This window comes from Puma concolor, chromosome C2, assembly GCF_028749965.1.
Source record: "Puma concolor isolate L17-30 chromosome C2, mPumCon1.1.hap2, whole genome shotgun sequence".
NCBI lineage: Eukaryota > Metazoa > Chordata > Mammalia > Carnivora > Felidae > Puma > Puma concolor.
The window spans coordinates 86,172,705-86,185,243 of record NC_141675.1 but is presented as its reverse complement, the minus strand read 5'-3'; positions in this window follow the sequence as shown (position 1 = coordinate 86,185,243).

Sequence of the window (12,539 nt, the reverse complement as noted above, 5' to 3'; positions counted from 1 at the left end):
TGTTGGTGGCACCTCCCTCAGCCCCGTGGGTGACCAGACTCTTGTTTGTAGGCGGTCTGATATTTTTGTTGGCCATACCACTCTGGAAAGGCCCGTGATCAGGAAGTCAGGGGTCCTTGGATAAACCCTTCCCAACTGGGCTACAAGGGGCTACGGGATTGGACTAGATCTCCAAGCAGCCTCCCTGCCCCCAGCACACATTTGTATGCATCCGTCTCTGTTCACACGTGCATGTGGCAGGGAATCTAAATCAAACACAAGACCTCCAGATCTCATCATTTGCCAACTTGGAATTTATGACCATTCAAAGGGAGACTCACTCGCAAGGTATAGTTAGTGCAACTTACCCCGGAGTCTGAACAGGCAAAGTGAGGGATGCAGACAAACTATGGGAGGTATTTAAGTCCAGAGAAACTCATTGCCATCCACGAGCCCCATGCCTCTGCCTACAGCCCCCTGGTAGCAATGACAGCTGAAGCCTTGTCTTAGCTTTTGTCTTATTTGTCTCCCAAAGAGCCCCCCAGACAGAGCCACTTTGTAGATGGTCCCATGCCCCCACAGGCCTCACCCTGGGCAGTACTGAGTCTGGAGCCCCCAGCCGGGAGGCCTGGTGGAGCTGCCACTCCCTGAGGTACTTGCAAAGGCCAAAAAACCTTCTGGAGTGAAGGCTTCTTTAACTGGGGCTGGCTGTGCTCCCAGAGTGTCTCCAGGTGTACCCCCAGTCTGTTGGAAATGTGTCCGCCCCCTACAGACAGCAACTGAGTGCCATGCATTCTTTTTTTTAAATTTTTTTTTTTCAACGTTTATTTATTTTTGGGACAGAGAGAGACAGAGCATGAACGGGGGAGGAGCAGAGAGAGAGGGAGACACAGAATCGGAAACAGGCTCCAGGCTCTGAGCCATCAGCCCAGAGCCCGATGCGGGGCTCGAACTCACGGACCGCGAGATCGTGACCTGGCTGAAGTCGGACGCTTAACCGACTGCGCCACCCAGGCGCCCCATGAGTGCCATGCATTCTTAGCTGGAAGGGCCTTTGCACGCCTTCCCTGACAGGTAGGATTTGCTGCGATTGTCCCCTCTCCTGGCCCCACGCCCTGAGCAGGACCACAGGAGCAGGGAGCCGGGGGTGTTTCTGGCACCCCGCAGCACGTGACCTATTCCCACCACTGCTGCCTACGAGGCCTGTCGTTTCATTTATTCCCATGTATCACCGTCTCCTACCCCCAGTCCCTGATAGACATCCTCATGTGTTTTCTGTGTGTCTTCTGTGTTCGTGCAAAATGGTGTTATTGTTTTGTATACATGTGTTTTAATTTGGGTAACTTGGGATTCTCTTGCTCTTTCTTTTCCACTCGGTGCTAAGATTCTAAGATCCATCCTCCTTATCATGTACACACGTGAGGGCTGCCTGCGGCCCCACACGTGTTCTCACCAGGTTACCCAACGTCGTCCACACTGACGGGCACCCACATGACCCCCCCCCACCTGCCTCCTCACTCCACCCCAGCCCCACACAAAGGACCCCGCTGTGAGCAACTTTGTCCTATTCCTTGTGGACCTGGTAGGCATTGCCTTGTGTGGTATATCCAGGAATAACGCTGCTGGACCGTAAGGTGCACACATACCCATGTTTCTGCCTGAGTGGGGCCCAGAGCGCCCTCCCCGCTCTCACCAGTATGAGGCCTCACTTCGTCTGCATGACTGTGCTCATGTTCACATCTCTGTGCATGGACACACACGTGGACCCATGATCCTATGGGGGTCCTCCAAAACATGTGGCTGAGTTGGGGCTGCTCTCTGTGTGAGTGGTATGACATTGGCCTTGGCCAGTGGGGGGGGGGGGGGGTGTGTCTGTGAAGTGGAGAGAGGTCAGTCGGCTCCGGGCCTTCTGGCCCCCAAGGACGGCTATGAGCAATAGATGAGATAACCCACAGAGGAAAGTCCTTCCGAGACCCTAGACACCCTCCCTCCCTTGCGTGTTAGCTGGTTCCCAGTCCCATGCTGTGCCATGGGAGGCTTTGTGGCCAGCCTGAGCCCTGCTGTCTGGGATCGCACCCAGGCTTCCCCACGTGTAGAATCCTGTGCTCCTCCATGAAGGCATCTGGCCCTCTCTCTGGAGTCTTCCTCTCCCACACCTCTAACCCTCGTCCAGCCCGGGCCTGGCACTTCCCAATGCACAGGATGGCACAGGGCCAGGGGCCGGGGACATGCAGAGTCTCTATGCTCTGGGGGTATGCTGTCGGGATGTACAGGCTCCTCTCCTGTTCATGCAACAGTCTGAGCGAGGGGGTGGCAGAAATACTGACAGTCTTCTAAGGATAAGTGCACACGTGCTATGAAAAGTGCAGGACCTTTTGTACGGTCACAGGCGGGCAGCTTCTTGGCAAACTCGTGTCCTTCTCATCCCATCCCACCTGTCAGGGGAACTAACCTGACCTCTAATCCAGGAAGCCACAACAACCATCCCCTCCGGGCATCCCTTTCTGGTGCCTGCGTGGGCTTCTGCCGTCCCCAGGAGGCAGGCTCCAAGATGGAGATTTATGTGCAGGAGGCTTTCTGGGAGGTGTTCTGTGGGGGAGGAGGGGAGCAGGACCAAGCAAGGAGGAGCCAAGCTGCGAGGCGAGGCGGTCAGGACAAGAGGCTTCAGCCGGCCCCACGCAGAGTCCCAGAGCTGGGGCAGCCTTGCCCAGGAGCCCTGGCTGGAGCCTGGGAGCTGGGCCTTCAACCGGCTCCTGTCTAGTCACTGGGGATGGGCTTCCCTGGGGACAGGGCGCCCTTGGAGGAGGCAGCTCCCTTCAGGCAGGGTAGCTCGTGGGCAGGGCCTCAGCTCTAGGGCCTCCCACAGCAGCACTCCGAGGAAAATAAGGTCTGGCCCCTGAAGGGGGTCTGGGCAGCACATCAGAGCATCTGCCATGGAAGGCCAGGGACTTACTGCTGTCCTCTGCATCTTCTTTCCTGGCTTTCCAGGCTTCTCTGAACTACTCTCTGTTCTTTCTCTCAAAGTTCTCCTCTAGGGGCATTTCCTGCATCAGCTCTGCCCTCTTCCAGATTTCCAGGCACTCTTCCCTGAGCAAGAACCCAAGCCGAGGCTCCCTGTGCAGGGTGCTACCTCTCCATGATGACACTGGTGTTGCCACTGGGACTGGCCCTGCATCAGGGAAGGTCATCTGTTTATAGGGGGCCAGGCCTAGCTTCTGTCCCTTCCCTCTAGATTCAGATCCCCGCACGAGTCCCGTGGCCGATCTGACTCTGCCCTTTCCAGGATCTGTGCATAAGATCCTGGACATAAGACCCCGGGGCACACTGACAGGCTGTTGGGACGCCACTCAGCAGGAAGGAGCAGGACCTTGGCCACCTGGACAGATAGGTGAGGTGGTCTCCGGAGGTCAAGAGCCCCACCAAATAAGGGGACATCTGCCCTTGCAGAGCTGTGGAGGTTGTGAGTCTCCATGGGGGTTGCCTGCTGCCCACTATAGGGGAAAAGATAGGAATTCTGTGCAGAGAGCATGGGCTTTGGAGGAGGGGCACCTGAACTGACACCCCAGTTGTGACGCTGTTCATTTGTGCAAGTCACAGATATTTACCCTTGCCTTGGGCTGAATTCTGGGGCCACAGTGGTGAAGAGGGTGGGTGAGTTCCCACCCCGACAGAAGTTCTCACACAGTGAGGTGGTCTCTCACTGCCGTGGGTAAGAACTCTGAGAGGGGCCATGGGTGCATCTAGAGGGGCCACGTTGGAGGTAAGGGATGCCTTCTGGAGGATGCAACAAGAACCCTAAGATATGTCCCCTGGTGAGAGAGAACGTGGCTGTGTGGCCTTGAGGAACACACTTGCCCTCTCTGAGCCTCCCAGTCACACCCATCTGCTGGCCATCGTGAGGACTAAATGAGATAACATATTCTCTGGTCCCAATTCATGGACTACAGTCCCAACTCATGAAGGCTATCACAACGATAAATACAGGGAACTACCATTTTCTGGAAATGAGGGGATTCCCCGAGCTCTGGCGGTAAGTGTGAACTACCACTTACTATTCCATCCAGCATCTGGGTGGGACTCAGATCACTAGGATTTTCACCCTTGCCCTGTCACTGCTGTGTGACCCTGAGCAAGTCACTTTCTGTTTCTTGACCTTACTTGCCTCCTTTGTAGCAGAAAGGAAGCGGGCCAGAGTCTGAAATTCAAGGCCTAGGGAGAAATGAACATTTAAAAAGCCCAGTCAGCATCATCAGGTTCTAGGGAGTCACCGAGGGGAGCGGCAGCCTTCCAGGCGTCGTCTGGGTGAAGCAAGTGGGGTCTGGGTGATTGCCCTTGATCTTCTCAGGCAGGGGAGTCAGAAACTTGTGGTCGAAGCCACTTGGTGTCGAAAGACCAGGAAGTGGGGATTGTATGAAGCGCAGAGAGCAGCCGCTTGACTTGAGTCTGTGTGATGGGCCTTCATGAGAAGACCTTCTTCCATCCAGATCCAGTCGTCCTATTCAACAAGCTGTAAGGACGAAGGAGCAACTACTGGGTCCTCGTGTTTTCCCGCAACGAGCGCAGACTCTCGCGCAGCCCCTCGTGCAGCCCTGTCTGGGCCACCCTTCCTGCCGCGGCCTCCCCTCTCTTTCCCACCTCCTGCTCCTCTGGGAAGACTCCCCTGTCGCAGGCCACACTTGCGCATCCCTCTGCAACACGGTGGAGTTTCGTGTGGCAAGCGTTTCTTGTCCGAGAAAGCAGTCACACTGAGCAGGGGGCTCTGTCTCCTGAGCGGCCGGAAGGGTCCAGAGTGTTGGGCTCCTGGGCCTCTGACTGGGAACATCTGATAACCCCTGGCTTGGCCTTCGAGGGAGGCAGGGGCCCCTTGGCCGGAGGCCGTGAGGCTGGATGACAGGGGAGGGGGCAAGGAAAGAGAAGTGCGAGGGCCTGTTTTAAGAAGAGTCGTGAGGGAGGGTCTCCGAGCAGGAAGGGCTGTAATGTACAGGCATGAGGGCATTTTGCAGAGAGCGTAATGTGGCTGGGGCTGTGGATGGGATCACCTTTACTCTTTCAAGTAACACGGATACAGACTGACCTTGCTGTTTTGTGTAGTCGTGACGACCAGGGTATGTTTCATTGGATGCCACAACGGCTGAGACAGGGTCACGCGAGGCCCCGGGCTTTGTCGCATAGACACCCCTGTAATCCTACTGCCTCTTCCATCATCTGGCTCTGCCTGGAGCCTCTGTACTGCTTGAAGGTGGGTCTCTGGCCTCCTCGTGGTCCCAGCATCCGACACAGTGCCCGACACGTGGTGGGTGCTCGTTGAATCTTTGTTGTTCGACTGCATGAATACATGGAAACGAGGCCACGCCTTCCCAGGGAAGAAAAAATGACACCAGTGGGTTTGGGGAACAAGACAGCAGGGTGGAGACAGGCCCAGCGTTGTCCATCTTACAGAATCTTAGTAAGGGCCAAGGGAGGGGTGGATGGGAGAGCACTGGGCAACAGGGAGGGCTTAGCATTAGGGCATTAGATTTGGGGGAAATGGGTGGAGGCCCAGAAGTAAACACTCATGGAAGGAAAGCTCCCTCTGTGTCCCCATTTAATGAATATCTGGCGTTCACGTTCTTCCTCTCATCAAGCTTAACGAATTCCAGGGACTTGACGCTTCCTGTGACGATTGGTTTGCATAAAATCTCCAGGGTCTGGTTGGGGGATGCCCTCAAATGTTGTAATGGCCCTTCTGAGTCGGACCTGGGTGGGGGACGCTGAAGCACAGAAGGAGTGGGAAAGAGCTGCTTAGAAAGGTAGTGAGCTGCCCGTCACAGGAGGTGTGCCAGCAGAGGCTGCACAGCTTCTTGGGAGAAGGCTCGAGATGAAAGGAGGTGTGATGGCCTGACCTACGTGTTCCTGAGGTTCTGGATTCCCAAGCCCGTTTCCCTCCCTCTTCTCTACAACTAACCCCACTGGGAACCATCCACTCTCTATACCTGAGCATCTTCAGGTCCCAGTTCTAGAGGATCTGCCCACTTCCAGGAAGGAGACTCGTCTATGAACAACTGTAGGACCAGGATCTTGTGCAAACCCTTCCACAAGCACCCTTCCCCCTGTTGTCCTCCCCTTCCAGGGTTCATCCGAGTGTTCTGTCAGAAGTGCTGCCCGAGGCCGCACTGGGCCTCCCACGGGCAAGCGGAGGTGCCAGGAAGGGAGAGATTCTGGGAAGGGGCACCGGCAGGCCAGCCTCAGAGGTGACATCAAGTGGCTTAGTGGAAACACAGGCTGCGCAGGGACTTGATTCGTGGTCTGGTCCATGTGCTGGTCAGTCCTCAGACGAAGCCACACGTGTGGTTGGGAAGGGAGAGGGACTAATAAAGGGAGCAGATTTCTTTTGGATGGATGGACGGCTGGCTGGCTGGATAATTGGCTGTATGGTTGGAAGCCCCCTCCCTTTCTGACAGTCACTGGAGCCTAAAGACTGTGTTCCTGGTGTATGAACAGCAGAGCAGCATGAGGACGGCCGGACTCGGGGCTGCCAAATGTCTGTTCTTAGCTGAGCAGGATTATCCATCTGCTCGGTCTTGCCTGAGCTGGAAAACGAACAGCTTGCTTTGAGAAGTGGGGCATCTCCACCTAATTATGGCCGGGGCAAGAGAAGCATTCCGTGCAGAGGGAAGAAGATACCTTTCGTTCTTCCGTTCATGCCCCTAAGTGGCCTTCGCGTCAAGCTGTCCCCTGCCCGTTTCTCTGCCACCCCCCACCCCCACCCCCAGCAGTACAGGCTGGTAGCAACTGCTCCTCCCTGATGACTTTTCCTTCTCATGGAAACTTTGCAGGCAGCTGGGCTGAGGGAGGAGCTAGGGACCCAGCTCAGATCATACAGAAGTTGCTGGTGAGAAACTCAGGCAGACACCGGTGCAACAGGTTATGAAGGGACCAGCCTAACCGGGAGCTCTCTCATGAGAGAGCAGTGGGGTATTGTGTGGGCTGGTTGCACCCCAGAAGCACGGCAGGCCGCCTCTTACTTGCTAGCATCCTCCCCCATCGGGCTCAGGCAGCTGGGAGGAAATACCTCCCACCATTTTCTGGACTCCTTGAATTGGTGAGGAACCCAGCTCTATTTCTGTGTGACCTTGAGTATGTTAATTTATCACTCTGGGCCTCAATTTGCCATCTGTAAAGGAATGGAATGAACTTAGATCAGCATCTCTCAGAACATGTTAATAGCTATTTAAAAAGAAGAAGGATTTGTGGTCAGAAGTCAAAAGGTTTCTTGGGCAAATGTTTGGAAAACCCGGTTCCCACACTGAGTCCCTTTCTTGGAGATTCACAGTGCTCCTCAGCGTATTAATGCTCCTGAGAAGTCCTGCAGGAGAGAACCATGCTTTATTTTTATTCTAGGACATCCCAAGTTTATTTCACTACAGATTCCTTTTCAAAGAATTGCTGTTTTGGGGGCGCCTGGGTGGCTCAGTCAGTTGAGCGTCCAACTTCAGCTCAGGTCTTGATGTCACGGTTTGTGGGTTCGAGCCCCGCCTCAGGCTTTTCACTGACAGTGCAGAGCCTGCTTGGAAGATTCTGTCTCCCATTCTCTCTGCCCCTCCCTCTCTCTCTGCTCCTCCCCCGCTCTCTCTCTCTCTCTCTTTCTCTTTCAAAATAAATAAACATTAAAAAAAATGCTGTTTTGGAGTATCTTTAAGGATGGGTAAGAACATTGTGCATGGAGGGTCCCTTCCTGATTCTAGGGGTAATTGTCGTCATTTCATGTTAATTTCCAAGCCACTGGCCACAGGGTAAACTGGAACCTGATGACAAACATCATGGGCCTACTCTGTTCCAGGTGCTTTTTACGTATATCATGGTATTTAAACCTAATACAGGGGCGCCTGAGTGGCTCAGTCGGTTAAGCGTCTGACTTTGGCTCAGGTCATCATCTCACGATTCGTGGGTTCAAGTCCTGCATTGCATCAGGCTCTGTGCTGACAGCTCAGAGCCTGGAGCCTGCTTCAGATTCTGTGTCTCTGTCTCACCGCCCTTCCCCACCCCCTCAAAAGAAATAAATGTTATAAATAAACAAACAAACAAACCTACTGCAAAACCCCGAAAGGAGGATATATTGCACCCATTTAATAGGCACGGAATATGAGGCTTTAGAGATGTTACTCACTCAAAATGACATAGCCAGCGAGTGGTGGAACAGAGATGTGGCCCAGAATGTCTGATTCTGAGGCCTCTGCCGTTTCCTCTCCACTGTGCGTCTCCCAGGAGGGTAGGGAGGCCTGGGCATCGCTTGCGTTCATTCTCCCTGTTTTGGGTAAGAGCTGCCGCTATTCCTGCTGCCTTCTGGGCCCGGGCAAGCCCCCCGTACCCATGGAGCTCCCCCACTCAGCCACCTGGCACAGCTGCCCCTGGAGGGCTAGGGGGCTCCGGCCACATGACCAGCTCTGGCTCATGTCTGAGCCGTGGCTGCTCTGTGGGCTGGCTGTGGCCTTCCTCCCTTGCCACCCCACACTCCCGGCTCACCACGTATTTGCTCTTCCCTGGGGTGGGTCTGCTGTCCTCCAAGATATCCCTCCACACCCCCACCGGGTTCTCTGTGCCCCTCCCCTTTCTGGTTCCTGGCACCGATCACAGTCGGCCTTGTATTAGATATCGTTTGTTCTTGGAGAACGGCTGTGGCTCCTGAGCTGGCTGCTGGCTCTGGGGTTACTGTGAGAGGCCTGTGGTTACTGTGAGAAGCTCAGCACTTCCTCGAGTGTCTCAAGGAGTTTCTGGGGCCCTGCTCCTCACCCCTCTTTCTGTGCACCCCCACTTGATCCTACTGATCCTCGTGTGTGTGGGCATCCCTGGGAGACAGGAGGTGAGGTAGATAGAAACTCTGTAGATGGAGAGTGGTACTGGCACCAGGCAGAGCAGCCGGGACCCTCACCTTTGCCTCTCTGAGCCTCACCTGTAAGACAGATCCCAGGGTGGTCTCAGGAACCGAATGGAAGGACGCACCTGGAGTTCTCAGCACTGAGCTCTGCACACAGGGAGTGCCAACACACGGCCATCATGATGAAGATGCTGGTGCTGAAGGTGACTCAGAGTCGGGGCCCTTCGAGGCTGCTGTGGGTTGGGCTGTCTGGGAGATGGACCCCGGGATCAGCACGAAGGGCACACACATACTGGGGAGTTCTTGGGACCAACATCTGTGGGAGGGAAAGGAAGGACACAGGATGGCATAAAGGAAGAAGCTGAGGCCTCAGCTGACTCCAGGGGGCACCCTGCAGCATTGTCCTGTGTTGGGGTGAGGAACTAACACTTACACCCCTAAGTGGATCACTCACTTACTGTGGGATGCCCCCGGAAGGAGACGAGATCTTCCTCCACACAGTTTTCTTCAGCCCAGGCCAAACCCGTGAGGGCTGAGAGTGGGGGGCTGGCTTCTGGGGTGCTCCCTGCAGCAGGGATGGGAAGCAGTCCCTCTCCAAAGGAGGTCTGAGCAACTCATCAGATGTCCTCTGGTGCAGGGGTTTTCAAACTCGTATCACCTGGAGGGTGTGTTCAAACAGATTGCTGGAACTCCAGCCCCTACAGTTTCTGATTCAGTGGTTCCAAGGAGGAGCCTGAGAATCTGCATTTCTAACAAGCTCCCAGGTGCTGCTGTGGTTGCTCCGGCGAGCACATTCTGAGAATGACTCCTCTAGTTTAATGCCCTCACATTCTGCAGATGGGAAAGATGCGGCCTTCTGGAAAAGGACCTGCCCAGGTCACACAGAAGCCGGGACAGTGCAGAACCCCCATGTGCTGACTGCTAGCTTTGCAATCAGGGCTGAAATGACAAAGTCAGGCTAACCCTGAGCTCCTCCCTTTTGAAGGGGATGGAGGAGGGGGTGGGGGTTGGGCAGAGCAGGTGCACGCTGGGATTGCACCTTGCACCTGAGTGAGTGCAAGTGTTGAAGTCCCCAGCCTTTCTCCTTCCCTGCTTTCTAGGGACAGGGGAACCCAGGAAGACCCCTTACCTAAGAAAGATGGGTAGCCACATGGATAAATAAAGACCTAGCTGGTAGAGGGGAAAGATGAGCAGGTGCGGTGTCGGGGTTGTTGGGAGGGGCGCATGGGAGGGGTGTGGGAGAGGTCTGGCGGGCTAAGCTGGGAGGGAGCCCGAGAGACTGGGAGGCACTGGTCCTGCCCCTTAGGAGGCTTGGGAAGTAGGTGGGTGAGAAGGGCCTTTACGTGGTTTTCTAGGTCATGTGTGGTCACCTCCTGACCCACCCAGAAAGTAAAGACCTGCACGACCTGTCAGGGCCTTTGGAGTCGTGTTTCCCTCAGAGGTGCCCAGCCTCCCAGGTAACAGCTAGGTTTGAGGTGGTGGGTGGGGGCCTCCCTGCTTGACTTGTTCCCCAAGATCAGAATCAGGGCTGGGGCCAAGGGTGTCAGAAGAAACTGACATAGAATAAAAAACACAATTTAAAACCAGAGAGCACAGATATAACATCATATATCATATAATAATATATATTACATACATGTAATCATGTATAATCATATAAGTCATATGATATAAATCATAGGATTATATATAATACAGTATATATAATATAGTATATAATAAAAACATAAATATGTAATAAAATACCTAATAAAAATAAACAATATAATATAAATAAAATAAAATAATATAATATAAAATTCTCTTTTCTCTTCTCTTCTCTTCTCTTCTCTTCTCTTCTCTTCTCTTCTCTTCTCTTCTCTTCTCTTTCTTCTCTTCTCTTCTATATATTACCTTACCAGCCCAACCTTCTTGCCTCACCAACAGAGAGAGCAGAGGAGAGAAATGATCCCTTCAGGGTCTGAGACCCAGAAGCAGAGACAGGATTGGACCCCTAGCTCCTGACTCCAAATCCAGTGCCCTCTCTACAGAGCAGGCTGCTGCACCCCCAGAATATAGTTCAGGCCCTGTGTCTCGATCTCCCCACCCTAGCCAGGAGCCTCCCAGAGAACCAGCAAGGGAGGCCAGGCTTCTTGGATACTGGTGAAGGCGGCTGCTTGCAAGAGCCTCCATGAGACTCCATTAGACTGGCCTCCTTTCCCCTGCACCTCTGCCCTCAGCCATGACATGGGGTCCTAGCATATCCTCTCCTGCATCAGAAAAAGACTTGTGTCTATCGTGTTTCCATGCAGAGGAATAATCATAAAGTCAGCATAGGAAAGAGACCCAAGAATACCGAAAGAATGTGAACAAAACCCAAAGCTTGCAAAGGCCCAATGCTGGCGGGCCTGAATGTGAGTGCATCAGATTTTCCTTCCAAATTCCAGACATCAGAATTGTGGGGGGAGGGGACATGGGGCTGGGAACAAAGGGTCACCTTAGAAAGCCTTCTAGGTCCAGTTTCATCTTCCAGGGCTAGCCAGTGGCTGGGGTGAGCAAGTGGGTTGGAGGACACATGTGGAGCTTTCATGTGAGTTGGGTCAGCTGCTCCAGCTGAAGAGGTGCTCAGGGGGCGACCAAGGGCCCATCCAGCAGCCTCAGAGTCCACACCTGTCCCCGAGGGCAGGCAGGCCCCGACCGGAACCGACAACCTCAGCACTCACTCTTGGAGGGCTCTAAGACACCCTTTTAGAGGAAGCCAGGGCATCCCGGGAATAACCCTGAGGTCAGTTGAGAGCTGTCTTCTCAGATCTAAACAAAGCTGCCCTGTACCCCCTGGCCCACAGCCCGTGAGGTCTGGTACCCTCACCAAGACTTCTGCAAGTCCCCAGGGCTTACACGGTCCTGTCCTGGGGGCCCGTGCGAGGCCCTGCTCCTTGAACTCACCACCTCCCTCGCATGCGGCCTCCTGGACCAGCTGTTTTGTAGAGGCCCACAGTCTCGATCCTTCAGATTATATCCATGTGAACACAGCTGGTGATGGGTCCTTACCTTCGTATCACATCTGGAGGCCAGTGATGTGATCTGGTCCCACTCTGGTGGTACTGACTTCAATAACTTGGTTAAGGTGAATCAGCCAAATCTCTAATGGAAAGGTCTTCTTTCCCTTTGTGAATAATAATTAATGTGTGGGGAGGTCCTTGAGACTGTGCAAATGTCCTGTTCCCCAATAGCCTCTCATCCAGTGGCTGTGGCCTCCATGGACTTGCTGGTGTCACCCATTCTATCACTGGTGGCACAGTGATTGACTACTTCTCTAATTCCTTCTGGACTTGTTAGCTGGCATTCTGCTGAAAGAGGGGCTTTCCCTCTACTCTACCCTGGAGACCAGAGGCTCTAGACCCTGGCTGCATATTCGAATTACCTACCGGCTTAAAAAAAAAAAAAAAAAAGGGCCCGTGTCCTCCCCGTAAATTCTGATTGATTGGGTCTTTGCGGGGGCTTGAGCTGGGACGTATTGTTAAAGCTCCAGCTGATTCTGGTGTGTGGTGGGGCTGAGAGCTGCTCCCGGGTGCCCGAGAGCCACGGCAGAGTGTGGTGCGGAGTGAAAGTCCCACCAGAGTTTCAGGAAGGTCCCTCTGGTCACAGGGCCTTGGGTAGAGAGAATGCTGTTGCAGTAATCCTGCGGAAACAGCACGGAAGGGAAATCTAAGGAGTAAAGCGTGTT